The 25,319-nt window shown below is 41.3% G+C and overlaps 1 pseudogene; it reads left to right on the top strand.

Moving 5' to 3' along the window:
• The first annotated feature begins 11,563 nt into the window (after window positions 1–11,563).
• On the top strand, window positions 11,564–12,010 carry LOC101834210 (annotated as a pseudogene).
• Window positions 12,011–25,319: the final 13,309 nt, after the last annotated feature.

Here is a 25,319-nt window from a genome sequence, read left to right as displayed (position 1 = left end):
CTTGCTGAAGAAAGTATATCACTGGGAGGTGGCTTGGAGAGTTCTCTGTCTTTCCTCACATCTAGTTCTTTCTCTCTGCTTCATCCTTACGGTTGGAGATGTAATGTCCTAGCTTCCTGCTACTACAGCCATGCTTCCCAATTATGATGGACTCTTACTCCTCTGGAACTATAAGCTAAACAAGCTCTCTCTTCCACAAGTCACTTTTGGTAATGGTATTTTGTCATAGCCATAGAAAAGTAACTAATACAAAGGACAAAGTGCGACTAAATAAAAATGGGAGATAGTCAGGAATGCAGGACATGAATTCAGAGTCCAAAGACAAACTGACCCTGTAAAACACTGAATTTCCTCAAAATTTAGCCTTCATATCCATAAAAGAAACAATCCAACACTGTCTATTTAATTGATGTCTAAGGCTATATAAGATCATCATTTAAAGTGATAGTCACCCCAATGTTTTAGTCACCATCTATATATTTATGATAAAATAAAGATTCATTGTAATTATGTTTAGAGTCTTGAAACACAAACTTTGGCTTCAGATAAGATAACCTAAAATTCCTGAATGGTCTACAATCCACAGCCCCAGAGAAACTAGGTAATAAAGAGGGCCCAAAGAGGGACATGTGAATTTCCCCGGGAATGGGAAATAGAAGAGATCTCCTGGGTAAACCGGTGTGTGTGTGGGGGGGGTGATGAGACAATGGGAGAAATGGGAACTTGAGAGAGCAGGTTGGTCAGGCTGGACTTGGGAGGCAGACTGGGGGAAGGATATGGGGAGAGTAACAAAAGAGACATCTTGATGGGGGGCAAGGCATTTTGGGGTTAGGGAGAAACCTGTTGCCAGGGAAACTCCCAGGAATCCGCAAGGATAACCCCAGCTATGACTCCCAGCAATATGGAGACGGTGTCTGAACTCGTTGGCATCTACTGTAATCAGATGGGTGACTACCCTAATTGTCATCAGAGAGCCTTTACCCAGTAACTGCTGGAAGCAGAGATCCACGGCCAAGCACTGGGACATGCTCTGGAAGTCCTACTGAAGAAAGGGATGAAGGAAGGATTGTATGAGCTAGGCAGATCAAGGTCATGATGGAGAAACCCACAGAGACAGCCAACCTGAGCTCATGGGAGCACATGGACTCTGGACCAAAAGTTAGGAATCCTTCACGGGACTGACCTAGGCACTCAGCATGTGTGTGACAGTTGTATGGCTTGTTCTGTTTGTAAGCCTGCTAGCAGTAAGATCAGGACCTGTCTGTCCCTGGTGCTTAGCTGGCTTTGGTGAACCTGATCCCCATGCTAGATTACCTCACCCAGCCTTTATGCAGGGGGAGGAGCTCAGTCCTACCTAAACTTGATGAGCCATGCTTTGTTCGAGCCCATGGGGACTGCCCCTTTCTGAATGGAAATGGAGGAGGAGTGGATGGGGAAAGAGGTAGATGGGAGACAGGGGAGAGAACATGATGCAGAGAGGAGAGAGGGGAAACTGTGTTCAGTATGTGAAATAAATGAAAAAAATTAATAAAAATAAATTAAAGAAATTTTATAACAATGTGTTTTTCAAAGTAAAAATAAAAAGTTTCTGCCTTACAACAAGTTCTTGAGAAGCTGAACATTATGTAAAAAAAAAGCTAAGTTAAAAAAATGCATTCTAGAGCTCTGGGGGTTGAATGCAATTCCTGACCAAAGGCACCTCTCACAAGGCTGCAAGCTTAAGGCTTGGCTTTCACAGTCCCAAGAATGGAGCAAATCCAGCCAATAGAGCCCTGTGGAGGATGCAGCTGTAGCTGTAGTTTAAAGTTTGCTCACATGGTCAAAAATTGCTAAAATATATATACAACAAAAGAGGTCCAGATTGGAATAAAGAAAAACCTCTAAGCTGGTTCCAGTGTATCTAAAAATGTACATGACTTAGGAAAGAAAAGAGAAAAAGTATAGCCAGTCATAGGAAGAAATAAATAGTTTAAAAATAATAAATAATATTTAAAGACAAAGTAAAAATAACATAAAAGAAAAAACACATAAGATGGGAAATACACAGTGAGTCTGAATCCTGTATGTAATGTGTTAACCTTGAATATTTTTACTGCTGATAATTGGATGACAGTGCTAAGAGACATGGGATTGGAATAGGGCTTGTTGAAATAGGCCAGCCTAGATATTACAAGACTGTAAAATGGAACCCAAATGCATTGCTTTGGAGAAGAGTTTTTGCTTTTATTTCTACAGAAAAGGCTGTGGATTTCTTCCAGGTTGATATGGACCACCTTTGATCATGGAAGGCTTCCTGAATCATGATAGGTGATATATATCAATGAAAGTTACAGCTGGTCTTCCCCAGACTTGGCCATTATCTCAATTTTCTCAGAAAACCCTAAAGATGCCTTCTCCTACAGACAACAGGAGGTAGTCTAGAGAATGACACCCACATTCCCAAGAGTTGGGATGGGGATGGTTTTTGGTTATTTGGTATGTTTTCAAGGTTAAATAGCTATGTTTTAGATGTAGATGATTTTCAAACACTTCAAAGATCTACAGAATATGGCAATTTTCATGACAACAAGACACATCTGCTCCTGACAGCACCATTTTACTTCATAAAAGGATGGTGGGCATCAGAGAAACTCCATATGGAGTTTCCTTTCAATGTGTTAAGGGTGGCAGACAGGAAAAAGACTGTTGAACTTTGCCAAGACAAGACAGGAAAGCCCTTCAACTTTCCTGTTTCACTAAAAAAGTATGCCAGATATTCCAGTTCTGTAGGTCAAAGATAGATGCCCCAACCTTGCAGAGGAAATCTAGGTGACTGTCCAGGCAGCCAGATGTCTCTGTCATTTTGGATGTTGCTTCCAATGAACTTCCTGTTTACTCAAGTAATATTATATCTCTCCAGGGTCTTTAATTGAGTTGAAGACTACATAGTTGTATTGCACCCTCCCACCATGGGGGTCTGCTGATCATCCTGTAACTAGGAGCTTTTAGAAAAACACTTGATGCCTGCATGCAAGTTCCTGTTTTCTGTCCATTCTTATTGTCTAAATGCTAATTCCTGTTATTGGCCCACACTTTTCTGGAGGGTCCTGGGAACATAGACTTCTGACCTTAGTGGTTTTCCACCATGCCTGACATTGGTATATAAGGCTCCACTCTTATTAAAATAAACACTGCTTTTCTTGTAAGAATGAGCCTCTGTCTTTGTCTTCATTTATATCCTTAGCTCTTCACTCAGATTGTTGTGAAGTGTTATAGCCCCACAGCCCCGAACAGCAGCTCGCAACATAGTTATAGTTGTAGTTTTCTTTAGTTATATAGAAAGTAAATTATGTATAAAATTTGGATTCACTAAAATAACATAAATAATGGAGTATTTTCTCTGAATTTGCCAAATACAAATGGACTGAATATTATAAATGTAATTCTTATTTAGTAACTGTTTTGTTGTATGTAGTTTTACTATGTTCAAGTTAAAACCTTTCATTTTTATTTAGACAAAAATAGGGAAATGTGAAATTTTAGTTTAAGATGTGTTCCATTAGTTTACTGTGTGGAATATTTGTTTAATGATGCAAAGATATGTTGCATTCTTTATTTTACATTTGTTTAACTCTTGTGAAGCTGTGTTACTTTGCCTGTCTAAAACACATTATTGATCTGTTAAAGAGATGAAAGGTCAATAGCTAGATAGGAAAGGGATCAGCAGGGCTGACAGAAAGAGAGAATAAATAAAAGGAGAAAAAGAGAAGATGGGGGTTCAAGAAAAGGAGGAGAAGAGGATACCAGGGTCTAGCCACTCAGCTATACAACCAGCCACAGAGTAAGAAGGAAAGAAAAGAATATAGAATACAGAAAGGTAAAATCCCAAGAGACAAAGGTAGATATGGTAATTTAAGTTAAGAAAACCTAGCCAGAAATAGGCTGAACTGAGACCAAGCATTGATCAATAAGAATAAGTATCTATGTATTTATTTGGGAGCTGAGTGATGGGCCTCCAAAGAATAAGGAGGAAAAAAACTACAGTTGTTATCGGATAATTGATTGAATTTATATTACTTCAAATAATTCTGATTGAGGAAATGTGCCTTATTTTGATACTTCATTAATCAGACCTTAAAACCATTTATGTTTCTAAGAGTTTATTTGTGGCAAGTATTCAATTTAGAAATTACACAATCTAGATTCAACATTGACTTTTCTGGGTTCTAAATTATCATGACAAGAGATCAGCAATCTTTTAAATTTGCTTTTTGTACTGTGAATATTCTTCCAGGAGTCTTCTACAAGTTTAGTTACTACTGTAACTAAAGTATGCCCCCAAAGACCTAGGTTAAAACCAATTGCCTTACCTCACCCATACTTAACACATGCACTCACCCTCAAACAGAAAAGCCACACAATTTTGTGTGATATTGTGCCACAGAGAGCAATAGATCTGAGTACAGATCCTGAATATCCTTGGAAGACAAAGGTAAAGCAGACCACACTGAGGAGTGCTCAGAATGCTGGGACCACAGTACTTGCTAATGAACTTCTGGGTTACAAGGAGTTACAGCCCATAGTCCAAATTGGAAATTGGTTCACACAATGCCTCTATGCCTACATGTGTATATATAAAGCTTTGAACTTTCTGAATGCATAGTTAGTACACAAGTATCTCTTAACAAAATATGTCTATCCTAAACATATTTTATCCACATTTTCCTAAGAAAAACAGGCTAAGTAAATAGAAATCATGAATGAGAACTTTCATAGACACCTCTATATACAAATTTGTGGCTCCTAACTCCCTTAAATGCTTTAAGTGTTGTTGGCGTCTCTATGGCCTTCACAGACTGCAGAGAAAGAAGTTGTAGAAGGCAAGAAGGCAGTTCAGCTCAACACAATTCAGTAGCTGAAGTTGGTTCAAACTTCAAGAGACTGACCTTAAGAAGTTTATTTTAGGCATATTTAAGCACAGGATGGTTTGGTGAAAATTATGCTGGTGATTAACTCAATCCCATGTACACAACAGAGCATACATAAATCTTGAGGAACAAAGTAAGCCAAATACAGCCAGACATGGCTACATTGAATCTCTTTGTAAAGGACATATACATAGGTTCTATAGATTGACTGAGAAGGATAAATTACAGTAAGGGTCTGGAGGAGGGTCTGATACCAGAAAGGTCTTTAGCTACAGAGACAGTGCAAAGGTCACCATACCAGAAAGCACATCTGCTCCAGCCTTCTGGGTGGAAACCAGACTTTGCATTCCTTCCCTTGAAGAAACAACTCTGTGTGTTAACATTCCAGGTTTCCCTAGTGTATATCTGTGAACACAAAGACTTCTGTGGCCCCTACAAAGTATTTGTCTTGTGATTGGCCACCATATATGGTATTGTAAAGGCCAATACAGAATCCCCACAAGTGGGTTGAGAACTAGGAGAATCACTGGTTGAAAAGTAAATCTTCTCAGGCCTGCTCTGAAAAACAAAACAAAAACAAAAACTTTTAAAACATAGTTATAACATTTCTCTTTTTCCTTTCTTCCCTCTAAACCCTGTCATTTACCACTCCTTCCTCTCTTTCAAATTCATGAAGATTGATTGATTTCTAAGTACAATCTGCTCAGTATGTATAAAGTACATTTTCAGGACAAATCATTTGGTGCTCTTTGTAGGTTTGAAATGTTCAGAAAGTGGGAAGAACTATGTATCTGACACAATTGTCTCTGAGTTGCCATATTCCTATCCTGTTGATCTCATCATATCCCATGATGCCAACAGAGTCTATACCTAGGGTTTATGTCTAAGAGCCTTCAAATTAAGAGTCTTTGGAGAGCCAGCACTCCATCACCATGGCCTCAGGACATGGATAGTGTTATCATGATATCCAGAGTTGTCTGGCTTGTGTTTTGTGCTGTCAGCTAGCACCACTTGGACAGTCTGACCTTGTAGAGGGGACTCAGTTTTTCCACACTTAATCAGTTGGTGTTGGCCTGTTTTCAATTGCTCCTCTCAGGGTTACTGTAGCTTGTGTTAGGAAATGAGACAGCTGGGTCATAACAGAATGGTACATCTACATGGTCTATGCATGTAGCTAGTTTAGGAGTTTCTCAAAACATGGATGCTTAGCTTCCATAGCAACCACACTCTCCCCACAGAGTGTTTAAAGAGAATCAAACAGGAAATTGTCCTCTGAGATGTCTGGATCCAGGACTTTCAAAAAGGTCAGAGGTCAACCGAGATTCAAAAGAATGAGGCCCTAAGTCACCCTACACATCTTTCTTTTTTATTTACTTTTATTTTTAATAAAAGAATACGTTTTGTGTTTTTCAATTTATTCTTATATAGTACATCCTGATCTTAGTTTCTCCTCCCTCCTCTCCTCCAAGTTCCTCCCACACTTGCCATCTCCCCATACATTCCTCTTCCATTTCCCTTCAGAAAAGGGCAGGCCTCCAAGGCATATCAACCAAACAAGGCACATAAAGTTGCAATAAGACTAGGCACCTCCCGGCCGGGCGTTGGTGGCGCACGCCTTTAATCCCAGCACTCGGGAGGCAGAGGCAGGCGGATCTCTGTGAGTTCGAGGCCAGCCTGGTCTACAAAGTGAGTTCCAGGACAGCCTCCAAAGCTACAGAGAAACCCTGTCTCGAAAACCCAAAAAAAAAAAAGACTAGGCACCTCCCTTCGTATTAAGGCTGTATGAGAGCCCAGGAGGAAGATAAGGGTCGCAAAAGAAGGCAAAAGAGTCAGAAATAGGCCCTGTTCCCTCTGCTAGGACTCCCACAAAAACTCTGAGCTACACAATCATAATATTTATGCAGAAGGCCTAGGTTAGACCCATGCAGGCTCCCTGATAGCCAGTTCAGTCCCAGTGAGTCGCTATGAGTCCAGGTTTCTTGATTAAGTGGGTTGTGGGTTTTCTTATGGTATCCTTGAATCCTCTGTCTCCCACAAACCTTCCTCCCCTTCATCTGAAGAATTTATCCAGTTCTGCTGAGTGATTGACAGTGGGTCTCTGCATCTGTTTCCGTTAGTTGCTGGAAGGCTACCTGTCTATGGGTCTATAATTAGGAATCATTTCTTTTTGTATGTGTGCCAGGCATGTTTCGTTATATCCTAGGTCTCTGGGCCATTGCAATGTCAAGGACGAACTCCCTCTCATGGCATGGGTCACTGGCTGGCCACACCTACAGTTTCTGTGCTGCCTTTATACCAACACATCTTGCAGGGAGGATGATTGTAGTTTGAAGGTTTTGTGACGGGGTTGGTATCCCAAACCTTCCACTGGAAGTCTTGCCAGGTTATAGGAGATAGCCAGTTCAGGCTCCGTATCCCCATTACTAGGAGTCTTAGTTAGGGTGACTCTAATAGATTCCTGAAAGTTTCCATGGACCTCAAGTGATCTAAAGGGATAACACCAATTGGCAAGCTAAGCAATAGTGGAGAGACCACCTCGAATGCCCATTCCTGATAATGAACTTGATGTCTATAACCATCCGGGAGCCTTCATCCTGTGACTGATGGAAGCAGAGGCAAACACACAATTAATCACTGAACTGAACCCAAGGAACCCAGTGACAGAGAGAGAGGAGTGATGAGCAAATTGGCAAAGAATGAGCTGGCAAAACCAGCAGAGACAGCTGATCTGAACAGGGGAGAGCTCTTGGACCCCAGATCGACAGTGGGGAGGCCAGCATGGGACTGATCTGGACCCCCCAAATGTGAGTGTCAGCGAGAAGGCCTGGGCAACCTATGGGGCCCTGAGCTGTGGATCAGTGTCTATCCCTGGTATACAAACAGTCTTCGTGTGCCTATAGCACAAAGAGAGATGCTCTCTCAGCCTGGACTCTTAGGGGAGTGCCTGGACCCTACCCAGAGTAAAATGACAGACTCTAGATATCCCCTATGTGGAAGGATTTGGCAATAGGGTGAGAGGGTGGGGGGGGAAGGGGAGTGAGGGAGGAGGGGAGGGAGAGGGAACTGGGATTGACATGGAAAACAAGCTATTTAAAATTAAAATGAAAAATGATAAAAAAAGAAATAGGTTTCTACCTTGCTCCCCAGTTGCAGCTGTCTCTCCCAGTACTCCTTCCTTCCATTCTCTTCCTATATGTTCCCTTCTGTCTCCACCTGCCTCCAGTCTACCTGCAAAATCTTTTCTATTTCTCTGTTCTCATGGAGATTCATTCATTTCCCTTTGACATGTCCTTTTTACCTAGCCTCTCTGGGTCTGTACATTGTAACATAATTATCCTTTACAGTTAATATCTTCTTATAAGTAGTACATACTATTTTTATCATCCTGGGTCTGTGTTACCTGACTCGAGAAGATACAAGGGCACCCACATTTGTAAAAAACAAAACAAAACATTGAGTTGGGGGAAGAATACAGGAGAGCAAGAAAAGAGATACCATAATAGAGGGAGCAATTATAGGCTTAAAGAGAAATATGGCACTAGGGAAATGTCCAGAGATATACAAGCATGATCCCACCTAAGATTCTAAGCAACAGTGGAGAGGCTATACTAAATACTCATTGACCTATAATGAGATTGATGGTAACTTCCAGTGGCCTGAGCAGAAACACCAGAGATCTGAAGACTGCGTACAGTGGATCCAGATCCCACACCGATAGGATTCAGCCTGCCCAGAGACTGCCAGCTTCCAAGTCCAAGTCTCCACCCATGGGACAAACTAGGCAAGGGTCCAGCCTACCCAGAGTTTGCTAAGGTCCCGATACTAGGACGGCCTCCATCCATGCAAGAGGAAAGCCACCAGGGTATTGGACCTGCTCCCACCCACTGGAAAGAGGTCACATACCCACCAGGGGAGGAAGAGACCCCTTCTGCACCCATAGGAAGAAATGATGGGAAGGAGACAGTACAAAAACACACACACCAACAGAAAAACCAATATGACACCACCAGAAACAAGAGAATCTATACCCACAAGACCTGAACAGTCCATTGCATAAAAAGCAGATGAGAATGATGTTAAAAGCAAATTCATGAAAGTGATAGAGGCCGTCAAAGAAGATATGAGAAAATCCCTTACAGACATGGAAGAAAAACCAAACCAAGAAATACAAGAACTGGAAGAAATGGAGGAAAAAATAATCCAAAACATGGAAAAATGCAAGAAATAAAAGAAAAGACAAACCAAAAACTTCAACAAATGCAAGAAAGAGAAGAAAAGACAAAGCAAAAATTACAAGAAACAATTCAAAAAGTACAAGGGTTGAAAGCTGAAATACAGACAATAAAAAAACACAGTCTGAAGGAATGCTGGAAATAGAAAAGCTGGGCAAATGGTCAGGTACTACAGATATAAGCATAATCAACAGAAACATCACCCTTTACAATTGCCAAAAACAACATAAAATAGCTTGGGATAACTCTAACCAAACAAGTGAAAGACTTGTAGCCAAAGAACTTAGAGTCTTTAAAGAAAGAAATTAAAGAAACCCTCAGAATATGGAAAGATCTCCCATGCTCTTGGATAGGAAGGATCAACATAGTAAAAATGGCAATCTTACCAAAAGCAATATACATATTTAATGCAATCCCCATTAAAATCCCACCACCATTCTTCACAGACCTTGAAAGAATAATTCTCAACTTTATGTGGAAAAACAAAAGACCCAGGATAGCCAAAGCAACCCAGTTCAACAAGGCAACGTCTGAAGGCATCACCATCTCTAACTTCAAGCTGTATTACAGAGCTATAGTCCTGAAAACAGCTTGGTATTGGCACAAAAACAGACAGATAGACCAATGTAATAGAATTGAACACCCCAACATTAACCCATACACATATGAACACCTGATCTTTGACAATGAAGCTAAAATTATAGAATGGAAAAAAGAAAGCATCTTCAAAAAATGGTGCTGGCATAACTGGAGGCTGACATGTAGAAGACTGCAGATAGATCCATGCCTATCACCATGCACAAACTTAAATCCAAATGGATTAAAGACTTCAACATAAATCAAGCCACACTGAACCTTTTAGAAGAGAAAGTGGGAGGTACCCTTGAACGAATTGGTACAGGAGACCACTTCCTGAACATAACTCCAGTAGCACAGACAACACTAAGATCTACAATTAACAAATGGGACCTCCTGAAACTGAGAAGCTTCTGTAAGGCAAAGGACACAATCAGCAAAACAAAAAGGCAAGCCACAGATTGGGAAAAGATGTTGACTAACCCCACATCTGACAGAGGGCTGATCTCCAAAATTTATGAAGAACTCAAGAAGCAAGTCTCCAAAACTCCAAAGGATCCAATCAAAATGTGGGGTAGAGAACTAAATAGAGAATTCTCAGAGGAATCTAAAATGGCTGAGAGACACTTAAGAAAGTGCTCAACATCCCTAGCCAGCAGGGAAATGTAAATCAAAACAACTCTGAGATACCATCTTACTACTGTCAGATTGACTAAAATCAAAAACTCCAATGACAGTTTATGCTGGAGAGGATGTCGAGAAAGGGGAACACTTCTCCACTGCTGGTGGGAGTGCCAACTTGTACAGCTACTTTGGAAATCAATATGGAAATTCCTCAGGAAAATAGGAATCAGTCTACCACAAGACCCAGCAATTCCACTCTTGGGCATATACCCAAAAGATGTACATTCATACAACAAGGACATCTGACACTGCCTGGAGAGCAAGGAACCAGAGACTGGACAGCCCAGAGACATAGGATAGAACCAAATATGACTGGCAATACAAAAAAAGTCAATGAAATGATTCCTAATAATATTCTGCTATACTCATAGATAATTGCTTAGCCCAGTTGTCATCAGAGAGCAACTAATGGGAACAGATGCAGAGACCCACAGGAAAACATTAGGCTGAGCTTCCAGAATCCTTTTGAAGAGGGGGAGGAAGGATTATGGGATCCAGAAGGGTCATAAACACCACAAGAAAAACCATAGAATCAACTAATCTGGGTGGAGAGTAGCTCACAGAGACTAAACCAAAAACCAGGGAGCCTGCATGGGACTGATCGAGGCCCTCTGCATATAAATGTGACAATTGCATAGCTTGATCTCTTGGGACCCTTAACCGTGGGAGCAGGGGCTGTCTCTGACTCTTTTGTCAGATTTTGGGACCCTATTCCTCATACTGTACTGCCTTGTCCAACCTTAATATGAAGGGATGTGCCCAGTCTTACTGTAACTTGATGTGCCATGTTTGGTTAATATCCATGGGAGGCCTGCCATTTAAAAGAGGAGTGAATGGGATGGGGGTAGCAGAGGTTGTGGGAGGGACTGATAGGAGAGAAGGAAGGAAGAGGAAGTGTGATCAGGCTGAAAGAAGTAAGGTAATTTAATATTTTAAAGTTTTGAAAGATGACAACCTCCAATCCATATCAATAAAACAAGCAAAGATATGAGTCATAATTGAAGAAAAATAGAAAAAAAATGTCATGATTGAAGAAAAATAAAAACTTCCTTGATAAGAACAGACTAAAGTAGTTTGAGGCTCCAAAGGATGCTGTAACAATAAGCGACACACTTACTGAAAGTAAAACTAAGTATTTATTGTAGAAATTATTCACAAGGTCTCTTTTCCTCCTTTGTAGCTCGGGCACCGTAGCCATCATGAATGACACAGTAACGATCCGGACCAGGAAGTTCATGACAAACCGTATGCTTCAGAGGAAACAGATGGTCATTGATGTCCTTCACCCTGGGAAGGCAACAGTACCAAAGACAGAAATTCGGGAAAAACTGGCCAAAATGTACAAAACCACGCCAGACGTCATCTTTGTGTTCGGATTCAGAACCCACTTTGGTGGTGGCAAAACGACTGGCTTCAGCATGATCTATGATTCTCTAGATTATGCAAAGAAGAATGAGCCCAAACACAGACTTGCAAGACATGGCCTTTATGAGAAGAAAAAGACATCCCGAAAACAGCGAAAGGAACGCAAGAACAGAATGAAGAAGGGGAACTGCAAAGGCCAACGTTGGTGCTGGCAAAAAGCCAAAGGAGTAAATCTGCTGCGGTGACTTGAACTGCTGTGGTGTGCAGATTTCCGAGAGGACAAACAAACTAAACATTTATGTAAAAAAAAAAAAAAAAGAAAAGAAAAAAAAAAGAAATTACTCACAAGATACCAAACAAGTAACCCAGATGAGCCAAGTAGTCGTCCCCCCCGCTGCCGAACCGGAAGCCGAACTCCGGGAAAAGAGACCAAGACTTCCTGTGTGCTGTCTTTTATGCCTTCCCCCGTAACGCCCCCCTAGCCATGCCCAAAAGTGGGCCTGGCTAGTGACGTAATTCACCGCCTACGTACGTATAAGTCTTTATGTCCAGCCGTATACGTCTTTAGTCATGCCTAAAGTGGGTGTGGTTAGCGGTGTGGTAAACCGCCCTTTTATTACCTCATCTGTATGCGCCTCTAGTAAGTCACATGGTTAGTGGCGGCATACAGGCTTTCTCCTACAGTAGTTTATGACTTTTAGCCAGTTGTGTAGAAGATATTAGAAGGATTAGTTCAGGTTGAAAAGAAAAATCATCCAAAGGCCACTGGAAAGAATAAAATATGCTAGAATAGAGCGAGGCAGTGGTGGCGCATGCCTTTAATCCCAGCTCTGGGGAGGCAGAGGCAGGTGGATCTCTGTGAGCTCCAGGACAGCTTCTAAATCAATACAGAGAAACCCTGTCTCAAAAAACAAACAAAAAAATGCTAGAATAACAGTGAAGCAAGAGAAGAAGAAAAAAATTCAAATGCTACAAAATTAACAAAATCAACACACACTTTTCATTAGTAGTTCTGTATATTAATGGTCTTAATTGTCCAGTCAAAAACACAGAATAGTAGCCTGAATCAAAAATCAAAAATCCAGTGCCTGGGGACTCCCACAGAGCCTCCCATCCCAGAATGGGCAGGAGCCAAGCACCCCAGAACCCAGGTCTTCTCTTCAACCAACGAGACCAGGGGACCAGCAAGTCCAGGGGACCAGTGGGACCAGCAGGACCAGGTAAAACAGGCTCTGCATCCAGGCCTGCATTCCAGTGCCTGGGGATTGCCTGGGGACTGCTACAGAGCTTCCCATCCTGGGGGGAGCCACTCTCCCTAGATCCCAGGTCTTCTCTTCCACCAACGAGACCAGGGAACCAGCAGGTCCAGGTAAACAAGGTCCAGCATCCAGGCCTGCCTTATAGTGCCTGGGGTCTGCCTACTGACTGTCACAGAGTCTCCCATCCAAGGGGGAGCCAAGCACCCCAGATACCGGGTCTTCTCTTCCACCAAAGGGACCAGTGGGACCAGTGCCTGGGGACTGCCACAGAGCCTCCATCCTGGCAGGAGCCACACACCCAGATCCCAGGTCTTCTCTTCCACCAAAGGGACCAGGGGACCAGGTGGGAGACTACGCACCCCAGATTCCTGGGCTTCTTCACCCACGGGACCAGAATTAGAACCAGGAAGAGAAGAACTACCAGAATATTGGACTTGTTTGCACCCACCGAAATGAAACTCTGGTCCCCTAACCACCAGACCAGTAAGGGGTTCTTTCTGCACCCACTAGAAGAAGAGATGGGAAAGAGACAATACAAAAACACACTGAACAACGAAAAACAAATATGACACTGCCAGATTCTAGAGACGCCACACCAACAAGACTCCAACATTCTAATGCAAATGAAACAGAAGAGAATGACCTTAAAAACAATGAAAATGATAGAGACCCTAAAAGAGGATATAGGAAAATCCCTCAAAGAAATGGACAAAAAAACAAACCAAAAAATGCAAGAAATGGAAGAAAAAACAAACCAAAAATGGCAGGATATGGAAGAAAAACAGGCCAAAAAATTCAAGAAATGGAAGAAAAAAACAAGCCAAAAAATACAACAAATGGAAGAAAAAGCAAACCAAAAAAATGCAAGAAATGGAAGAAAAAACAAAGCAAAAAAACCATAAAATGCAACAAATGGACGAAAAGATAAACCGAAAATTGCAAGAAACAATTCAAACAGTGCAAGGGTTGAAAAGTGAAATAGAGACAATAAAAAAAATCACAATCTGAAGAAAGGCTGGAAATAGAAAAGCTGGGCAAACAGTCAGGTACTACAGAAACAAGCATTACCAACAGAATACAAGAGATGGAAGAGAGAATCTCAGGTGTTGAAGATACACTAGGAGAAATGGATTCATCAACCAAAGAAAATCTTAAGTCCAACAAATTCTTAACACAAAACATCCAGGAAACATGGGACACCAAACCTAAGAATAATAGGTATAGAAGAAGGTGAAGAAAACCACCTCAAAGGAGCAGAAAACATATTCAACAAAATCATAGAAGAAAACTTTCCCAACCTAAAGAAAGACATGCCAATGACGGTACAAGAAGCTTACAGAACACCAAATAGGCTGGACCAGAAAAAGAAGTCCCCTCTCCACATAAAAATCAAGACCCCAAATATACAGAATAAAGAAAGAATATTAAGAGCAGCTAAGGAAAAAGGCCAAGTAACATACATAGGCAAACCTATCAGAATTACACCTGACTTCTCCATGGAAACTCTGAAAGCCAGAAGGTCCTGGGTAGATATTCTACCAACACTAAGAGACCATGGATGCCAGCCTAGGCTACTATACCAGCAAAGCTCTCAATCACTATAGATAGAGAAAACAAGATATTCCATGACAAAACTAGATCCAAGCAATACATATACACTAACCCAGGCCTACAGAAAGTTCTGGAAGGAAAACTCCAACACAAGGAAGTTAGCTACAACCAGAAAAACATAGGCATTAGAGAATCCCACTCTACCAACAGCCAAAAGAACAAAGGGGTGGAATTCCACACATAATTCCACCAACAACAACCATTCAAAATCAAAGAAGAATGAGCAATCAGTGGTCATTAATATCCCTCAACATTAATGGCCTTAACTCACCCATAAAAAGACACATGCTAACAGAATGGATTCGAAGACAGAACCCATCCTTCTGCTGCATACAAGAAACACCCCTCACCCTCAAAGACAGACATTACCTGAGAGTTAAAGGTTGGGAAAAGATTTTCCAATCAAATGGACCCAAGAAACAAACAGGAGTAGCAATCCTAATATCTAACAAATTAGACTTCAAAATAAAATCAACCAAAAGAGATGAAGGAGGTTATTACATAGTCATCACAGGCGAATTCCACCAAGATGAAGTTTCTATTCTGAACATCTATGCCCCAAATACAAAGGCATCCACATTCATAAAAGAAACATTGCTAAAACTTAAATCATATATAAAGCCTCACACACTTAGAGTGGGAGATTGCAACACCCAACTCTCACCAGTAGACAGGAATACCAGACAGAAACTCAACAAAGAAGCAAAGGGTTTAATAGAAGTAATGACCCAACTGGGATTAACAGATATCTATAGAACATTTCATCCACATAAAAAAGAATATACCTTCTTCTCACCACCACATGGAACCTTCTCAAAAATTGGACACATACTTGGAAACATATCAAACCTCAGCACCTACAAAAATATTGAAATAACTCCATGCATCTTATCAGACCACCATGCTTTAAAATTAGAATTCAACAACAATACAAATTGCAGAAAACCTACAAGCTCATGGAAATTGAATAATGCACAACTGCACCATTCCTGGGTCGAAGAAGAAATAAAAAAAAAAGAAATTAAAGACTTCCTAGAATTCAATGAGAATGAAGACACAACATACGCAAACCTATGTGACAATTTGGAAGCAGTGCTACAGGGGAAAATCATAGCACTAAGTGCCCACATGAAGAAACAGCACAGTTTTAAAGCTCTAGAATAAAAAGAATCAAACTCCCCCAGGAGGAGTAGACTTTGGGAACCCATTCCCCATAGAGAGATACTCTCTCAGCCTAGACACAAGGGGGAGGGCCTAGGCCCTGTCCCAAATGATGTGACAGACTTTAATGATCCTCCCCCATGGAAGGCCTCAACCTCCCTGGAAAGGGGCATTGTTGGGGAGCATAGGAGGATGGGAGGGAGAGGGAACTGGGATTAATATGTAAAATAAAATTGTTTATATTTTAAATTTAATAAAGCTAGGGAAAATTGCATCCGTCAAAAGAATCAGTACATTACCTTTCATTTTAGCCTCTGGCAAGTTCTTATGATTTTTACTCTAAATATACACACTACATTATTTACTTTTCTATTTCTGTGATAAAACACCATGACCAAGACAATTTATAGAGGAAATGGTTTATTTGGCTTATGGTTCCAGAGAGAGAAGGGCCCATCATAGCAGGGAGACATGGTAACAAGCATCAAGCATGACAGAAGGAAGCTGCAGCCTTAAATACCAATCACAAAGCAGAGAAAGCAAACTCAAAAATGTCTAAATTCTTTGAAGTCTTGCAGCCTGTCTCCAGTGATGCATTTCCTTGAACACAATCACACTTTCTCAATTACCCACCCAGTGTCAGCAATTGGGGACCAAGTACAAATGAAGAGATGGGGGGGGGATTTCTCATTCAAACTACTACATATGCCCTAAATACAAGTGCCCACAAATATATAAAACAAATCATCAACAAAATACTTACAAATTGAATTTGAATCCAACTCAAATATGTTCTTTATGATGAACTTTGCTTTACTACAGAGATGTAAGGATGATTCAATATACATAATTCAATAAAGTTATAAATTTTGTAAATAGCCTCAACAACTAAAATCTCATGGCCATCTTGATAAATACATGAAAGATGTTTGACAATATCCAACATCCTTTTATGCTAAAAAGATACTCAGAATAGAAAAAACATCTATTAGCGTAATAACAGCTATATATAACAAAAAAATCTGTACCAACATTATATCAAATGAGGAAAAACTCCCATCAAATCAGGACCAAGTTAAGGGTCTACACTCTTTCCACTCTTATTCAATATAGCACTAGAAGTCTTACAGCAGTCATACAAGAGAAGCAAATAAGTTGTATACAAATAGGAAAGAGATAAATCAGAGTATCAACATTTGCATATGATAAGAGACTATGAACACTACCATAAAACTCTAAAAACTGGTAAATACTTTCATAATGTGGCATCTTTTTTATTATTTTAATTTTAAATAGCTTGTTTTACCAATGGAATCCTGAAATTTGCAGGCAAATGGATGGCACTAGAAGAAACCATCCTGAGCAAGGTAACCCAGTCACAAAAAGAGAAACATGGCATGTACTCTCTCATATATGGATTTTAGACATAGATCTGGCGAGTGCCAGCCTACAATCCTATGGCCAGAGAGTCTGGGAAACAGAAACTTCATTCAGTGGCTGATGGAGGAGGCAGACTCCCATGGCTAAGCACTGAGATAAACTCAAGAAATCCAGAGACAGAGAGGGAGGAATAATGACCAAAGGGATTAAGACTGGACTGGTTTAACCCCCAGAAACAGCTGACCTGACAAGGGTTAGCTCTTGAATCCCAGACTGATGTCTGGGAATCCAGCATGGGACTGATCAAGACCCCCTGAATGTGGGTGTCAGTGAGGAGGCCTAGGTAATCTATTGAGCCTTGGGCAGTAGATCAGTATTTATCCCAGATATACAAATGGACTTTGGACTCCCATCCAATAATGTGAGATGCATTCTCACCCTGAACTCTTGGGGGAGGGTCTAGGCCATGCGCTGGATGAAATTTGACAGACTATGGACACCCCCATGGAGGGCCTCACCCTCCCTGGGGAAATGAGGGGATATTGGGGGTTGGGAGGAGGGCACAGGAGGAGGGGCAGGAAATAGAGAGGGACCTCAAACTGACTTGTGAAGCAACCTTGCTTTTAATTTAAATTTAAAAAGAAGAAGAAGAAGAAGAAGAAGAAGAAGAAATAAAAATAGCGTGTTTAACATGTCAATCCCAGTTCCTTCTCCCTCCCTTCCTCCCGCACCCCCCTTACCATCCCCCCAGCCTCCCACCCTATCGCTATTTCCTTCCACCAGAGTCTAGAAACTCTACACCAGCAAGACCTGGTGTAGAGTTTCAACACCCAACACAGATGAAACAGAAAAGAATGACCTTTAAAACAACCTAATGACAATGATAGAAGTCCTCAAAGAAGATATGAGGAAATCCCTTAAAGAAATAGAAGAAAAAACAAACCAAAAAATTTAAGAAATCAGCAAATCTCTAAAAGAAAGCCAAGAAAAAAAAAAACAATCAAACAGATGAAGGAAACAATTCAAATAGTTCAAGGCATGAAAATGAAAATGGAGACAATTAAAAGTAAACACAAACTGCGGTAATGCTGGAAATAGAAAAGCTGAATAAACAATCAGGAACTACAGATGCAAGCATAACTAACAGAAACAAGAGATGGAAGACAGAATCTCATGCACTGAAGACAAACTAGAGGAAATAGATTCATTGACAAAAGAAAGTCTTAACTTCAACAAATCCTTAACACAAAATATCCAGGAAATATGGGACACCGTGAAAAAAAAACAAATCTAAGAATAATAGGTATAGAAGAAGGCAAAGAAGCCCAGGTCAATGGTGCAGAAAATATATTCAACAAAATCATAGAAGAAAACTTTCCCAACCTGAAGAAGGAGATGCCTATGGAAGTACAAGAAGCTTAGCAAACACCAAATAGACTAGACCAAAAAAAAAGTTCCCTAAACATATAATTATCAAAACACCAAACATACAGAATAAAGAAAGAATATTAAGATCAGCAAAGGAAAAAGGCCGAGTAACATATGAAGGCAAACTTATCAGAATTACACCCGACTTCTCCATGGAAACTACGAAAGCCAGAAGGTCCTAGATAGATGTTCTGCAACACTAAGAGACCACAGATTCCAGCCCAGACTATAATTCCCAGCAAAATTCTCAATCATTATAGATGGAGTAAGCAACATATTCCATGAAAAAAAAACAGATTTACACAATATGTACCCACAAATCCAGCCCTACAGAAACTTCTAGAAGGAAAACTCCAACCCAAGGAAGTTAACTACACTCAAAATAACATGGGCAATAAACAATCTTACTTTACCAGAACTCAGAAGTAGGGGAAAAACACACCAAAATGGATCCAAAGCAAACAAGAATCAACAATTGATGGTCATTAATATCCCTCAATATCAATGGTCTTAACTCACCTATAAAAAGACACAGGCTAACAGAATGGATACGAAGACAGAATCTATTCTTCTGCTGCATACAAGAAACACACCTCAATTTCAAAGAAAGATGCTACCTCAACTCAAGGTTAAGGGTTGGGAAAAGACTTTTTCCAATCAAATGGACATAAGAAGCAAGTGGGTGTAACTATCCTAATATCTTACAAAATAGACTTCAAACTAAAATTAATCAAAACAGATGAAAACAAAAAGAGAAACATGGCATGTACTCTCTCATATATGGATTTTAGACATAGATCTGGCGAGTGCCAGCCTACAATCCTATGGCCAGAGAGTCTGGGAAACAGAAACTTCATTTAGCGGCTGGTTAAGTACTGAGCTGAACTCAAGAAAGCCAGTAACTCAAGAAAGCCATTAACAGAGAGGGAGGACTGATGATCAAAGGGATTAAGACTGGGCTGGTTTAACCCCCAGAAACAGCTGACCTGACAAGGGTTAGCTCTTGAATCCCAGACTGATGTCTGGGAATCCAGCATGGGACTGATCAATACCCCCTGAATGTGGGTGTCAGTGAGGAGGCCTAGGGAACCTATTGAGCCTTGTGCAGCAGATCAGTACCCATCCCAAGTATACACACGGACTTTGGACTCCCATAGAACAATGGGAGGTGCACTCTCACCCTGAACTCTTAGGGAAGGGTCTAGGCCCTGCCCTATATGAAATGACAGACTATGGACACCCCCATGGAGGGCCTCACCCTCCCTGGGGGAATGAGGGGATAACAGGGGGGGGATTGAGGGGAGGGCACGGGAGGAGGGGAGGGAATGGGAGAGGGACCTGGAACTGACTTGTGAAGCAACCTCGTTTCTTATCTAAATTTAAACTGGAAAAAAAGAAAGTTATTTGAATGCATGTTAAAAAAATAAAACCTGTGTCTTTTTGCCAGGAAAAAAAAAACAGATGAAAAAGGTCATCTAATATTCATCATAGGAAAAATCCATTAGGATGAAGTCTCAATTCTGAACATATGGGCCCCAAATACAAAAGCGCCCACATTCATAAAAGAAACATTACTAGAACTCAAATCACACATTAAACACCAAACACTTATAGTGGGAGACTTCAACACCCCACTCTCACCACTGGACAGGTCCACCAGACAGAAACTTAACCAAGAAACAATGGAACTAACAGAAGTTATGACCCAATTGGGTTTAACAGAACATTCCATCCTAACACAAAAGAATATACTTTCTTCTCAGCACCACATGGAACCTTCTCTAAAATCAACCACATACTTGGCAATAAAGCAAACCTCAACAGATATAAAAAAAATTGGAATAACTCCCTGTATCTGGTCAGATCACCATGGCTTAAAATTAGAATTCAACATCAACACAAATTGCAGAAACCCCACAAACTCATGGAAATTGAATAATGCTCAATTGCATCACCCCTGGGTAAAGGAATAAATAAAGAAAGAAATCAAAGATGTCCAAGAATTCAATGAAAATTAAGGCACAACATACCAAAACCACTCTTAGGCATATACCCAAAAGCTGTACACTCATACAATAAGGACATCTGCTCAACTATGTGCATAGCAGCATTATTTGTAATAGCCAGAACCTGGAAGCAACCTAATTGCCCCTCAACTGAAGAGTGGATAGAGAAAATGTGGTACATCTACACAATGGAGTACTACTCAGCAGAAAAAAAAAATGGAATCTTCAAATTCACAGGCAAATTGATGGAACTAGAAGAAACCATCCTGAGTGAGGTAACCCAATCACAAAAAGACAAACATGGTATGTACGCACTCATATATGGATTTTAGACATAGAGCAGAGGATTGCCAGCCTACAATCCCACTGCCAGAGAGTCTGGGGTACAGGGAGGACCCTAAGATAGGGTTATGGGAGGAGATCTCCTAATTGGATTGGGAGCAGGGGGGAGGGAAGAGAGAGATGGGAAAAAAGAGGGGGAGAAGAGGAGGGGAGAGGAGGACACAGGGGAGCAGAAAGGTTGAACCAGGGCAAGAATAGAGGAGAGAAGGATGAGAGATACCATAATAGAGAGAGCCATTATAAGCTGGAGGAGAGACGTGGCACTAGTGAGATTTTCATAGATCTAAAATGACACCAATTAGCCTTAAGGCTACTTTAAAAGCTCTCCCCTGATAATGAGATTGATGACTACCTTATATGTCATCCTAGAACCCTCATCCAGTGGCTGACGGAAGCAGAGGCAGCTAAAAGCAGAACTGAACTCCTGTTACCCAGTTGCAAAGAGGAGTGATGAGCAAAGGAATCAAGGTGAAGCTGGTGAAACCCACACAGGCAGCTAACCCAAACAAGGGGGAACGCATGGACCCCAGACTGATGACTGAGAGACCAGCATGGGACTGATCCAGACACTCCCCCCCAACTTGGGTGTCAGAGAAGAGGCATCAGCAATTAATGGGACCTTGGATAGTAGATCAGTATTCATTCTGGGCATACAAATGGACTCTGTGAGCCCATTCCACATGGAAGGATGCTCTCTCATCCTGGACACATGGGAGATGACCTAGGCCCTGCCAGGGATTAAATTACAGACTCTGAAAATCCCTCATGGTAGGCGTTACCCTCCCTGGGGAGCAGAGGAGAGATGGAGTGAGATGGGGAGTTGGGAGGAATGGGGGACTGGGAGGGGGGGAACTGAGAGTAACATGTGTAAAATGTTAAATAAATAAAAAAAATATTATATATAAAATAAAGACACAGAGACAGATATTTGTGTTCAAGATGCAAGCTGAAGATCAAAGAAGCAAAGCAGCCAGCCACCAGTTCTTTTTTTTTAATTTTATTTTCCAGTTTAAATTTAGATAAGAAACAAAGTTGCTTCACAAGTCAGTTCCAGGTCCCTCTCCCATTCCCTCCCTTCCTCCCGAGCCCTCCCCCCCCCCCCCGTTATCCCCTCATTTCCCCAGGGAGGGTGAGGCCCTCCATGGGGGTGTCCATAGTCTGTCATTTCATATAGGGCAGGGCCTAGACCCTTCCCCAAGAGTTCGGGGTGAGAGTGCACCTCCCATTGTTCTATGGGAGTCCAAAGTCCGTGTGTATACTTGGGATGGGTACTGATCTGCTGCACAAGGCTCAATAGATTCCCTAGGCCTCCTCACTGACACCCAGATTCAGGGGGTCTTGATCAGTCCCATGCTGGCTTCCCAGGCTGATGCCTGGGATTCAAGAGTTAAACTTTGTCTGGTCAGCTACTTCTGGGGGATAAACCAGCCCAGTCTTAATCCCTTTGATCATCAGTCCTCCCTCTCTGTTACTGGCTTTCTTGAGTTCGGCTCAGTACTTAACCAAGGGAGTCTGCCTCTTCTTCGATCAGCCACTAAATAAAGTTTCTGTTTCCCTGACTCTCTGGCCATAGGATTGTAGGCTGGCATTCCCCAGATCTATGTCTAAAATCCATATATGAGAGAGTACATGCCATGTTTCTCTTTTTGTGACTGGGTTACCTCACTAAGGATGGTTTCTTCTAGTGTCGTCCATTTGCCTGCGAATCTCATGATTCCATTATTTTTTTCTGCTGAATAGTACTCCATTGTGTAGATGTACCACATTTTCTCTATCCACTCTTCAGGTGAGGGACATCTAGGTTGCTTCCAAGTTCTGGCAATTACAAATAAAGCTGCTATGAACATAGTGGAACAGACATCTTTGTTGTATGAATGGGCATCTTTTGGATATATGCCTAAGAGTGGAGTTGCTGGGTCTTGTGGTAGGTTTATTCCCATTTTTCTGAGGAATCTCCATACTGATTTCCAAAGTGGCTGAACCAGTTGGCACTCCCACCAGCAATGGAGGAGTGTCCCCCTTTCACCACATCCTCTCCAGCATAAATTGTCATTGGTGTTTTTGATTTTAGCCATTCTGACAGGAGTGAGATGGTATCTGAGAGTTGTTTTGATTTGCATTTCCCGGATGGCTAAGGATGTTGAGCACTTTCTCAAGTGCCTCTCAGCCATTTTAGACTCCTCTATTGAAAACTCTCTATTTAGTTCTGCAGCCCACTTTTTAATAGGGCCCTTTGGTGTTTTGGAGACTTGCTTCTTGAGTTCCTTGTAAATTTTGGAGATCAACCCTCTGTCGGATGTGGGATTGGTGAATATTTTTTCCCGTTCTGTGGGCTGCCTTTTTGTCTTGCTGACTGTGTCCTTTGCCTTACAGAAGCTTCTCAGTTTCAGTAGGTCCCATTTATTAATTGTTGATCTCGCTGTCTGTGCTACTGGTGTTATGTTCAGGAAGCTGTCTCCTGTACCAATTCGTTCAAGGGTACCACCCACTTTCTCTTCTAAGAGGTTGACTGTGGCTGGATTTATGTTGAGGTCTTTGATCCATTTGGACTTAAGTTTTGTGCATGGCGATAAACATGGATCGATCTGCATTCTTCTACATGTCAGTCTCCAATTATGCCAGCACCATTTGTTGAAGATGCTTTCTTTATTCCATTGTATATTTTTAGCTTCTTTGTCAAAGATCAGATGTTCGTACGTGTGTGGGTTAATACCCGGATTTTCAATTCGATTCCATTGGTCTACCTGTCTATTTTTGTGCCAATACCAAGCTGTTTTCAGGACTATAGCTCTATAATAGAGCTTGAGGTCAGGGATGGTGATGCCTCCAGACGTTGCCTTGTTGAACAGGGTTGTTTTGGCTATCCTGGGTCTTTTGTTTTTCCATACAAAATTGATTATTGTTCTTTCAAGGTCTGTGAAGAATTGTGCTGGGATTTTAATGGGGATTGCATTGAATCTGTAGATTGCTTTTGGCAGGATTGCCATTTTTACTACATTGATCCTACCTATCCAAGAGCATGGGAGATCTTTCCATTTTCTGAGGGCTTCTTTAATTTCTTTCTTTAAAGATTCAAAGTTCTTACGATACAGGTCTTTCACTTGTTTGGTTAGCGTTACCCCAAGGTATTTTATGTTGTTCGTGGCAATTGTAAAGGGTGATGTTTCTCTGATTTCTCTTTCAGCCCTTTTATCATCTGTATATAGTAGGGCTACTGATTTTCTTGAGTTGATCTTGTAGCCTGCCACTTTGCTGAAGGTGTTAATCAGCTGTAAGAGTTCCCTGGTAGAGTTCTTTGGGTCATTGATGTAAACTATCATATCGTCTGCAAACAGTGAAAGTTTGACCTCTTCCTTCCCAATTTGTATCCCCTTGATCCCCCTTTGTTGTCGTATGGCAATAGCTAGAACTTCAAGTACCATGTTGAAAAGGTATGGAGAGAGTGGACAGCCTTGTTTTGTTCCTGATTTTAGAGGAATTGCGTTGAGTTTCTGTCCATTTAGTTTGATGTTCAGCCACCAGTTCTTACCTCTACCTCAGACCAAAATTGCTGATCCTGTCTCCACAAATCCTCAGAGGCAAAATGCTCCAAGTTCCTGTCTCCTCCCACCTTATATTCCTTTCTCCAACCAACCATATCATTCCTGTCTCTACCTCCCTAGTGCTGAGACTAAAGACATGTGATCTTCCAAATACTGAGACTACCTTTGTGTGAGCTGTTTCTCTTTAGACTGGATCAATTTCATGTAGCTCAGTGAGGCCTTGAATTAACAGAGATCCATCTTCCTCTCTTTAATGAGTCCTGGGATTAAGGGTGTGCACCACCACTGCCTAGCTCTATGACTAGCTAGTATGGCTGCTGGGAATAAAGGTGTGTATCACCACTGCCTGATCTCTATGACTTGTGGCTAGCTTTGGTTTCTGTACCCTCAGGCAAGTTTAATAAATCATAAATAATAATTAAGGGTGATTTGTGGTGAGTAGAAAGTGTCTTAAGAGATCTGATTTCTGGTAAACAGAAAACAGTAACAACCCTGTTTTCCCAGCCAAAGTCCTTCTGTCTAGGAGACTATCATCAGCACTGCCGCTTGAGAGGGGGAGACTTTGGACCTGACAAATTTCTCTATTTTTTGTTCAAATGACATATTAGTGAGAGTTGGGTATTGAAGTCACTGACTATTATTGTGGTCTGGGAAGATTGGTCTGTATTTGATAGGAATAGGTCCTGTGTTGGCTCTTGGTAAGCTTGGCTTCAGGATCTAGGGTCCTGGAAGCTCTATAGAAATCAGACCCATGCAGAATCAGTGGCTTCTGGATTGTTTTTGTTTGTTTGTTTGTTTGTTTTGTTTTGTTTGTTTGTTTAAATGA

This window comes from Mesocricetus auratus, unplaced genomic scaffold (assembly GCF_017639785.1).
Source record: "Mesocricetus auratus isolate SY011 unplaced genomic scaffold, BCM_Maur_2.0 Super-Scaffold_100008, whole genome shotgun sequence".
Classification (NCBI taxonomy): Eukaryota; Metazoa; Chordata; class Mammalia; order Rodentia; family Cricetidae; genus Mesocricetus; species Mesocricetus auratus.
This window is presented reverse-complemented; position numbering and strand designations above follow the sequence as displayed.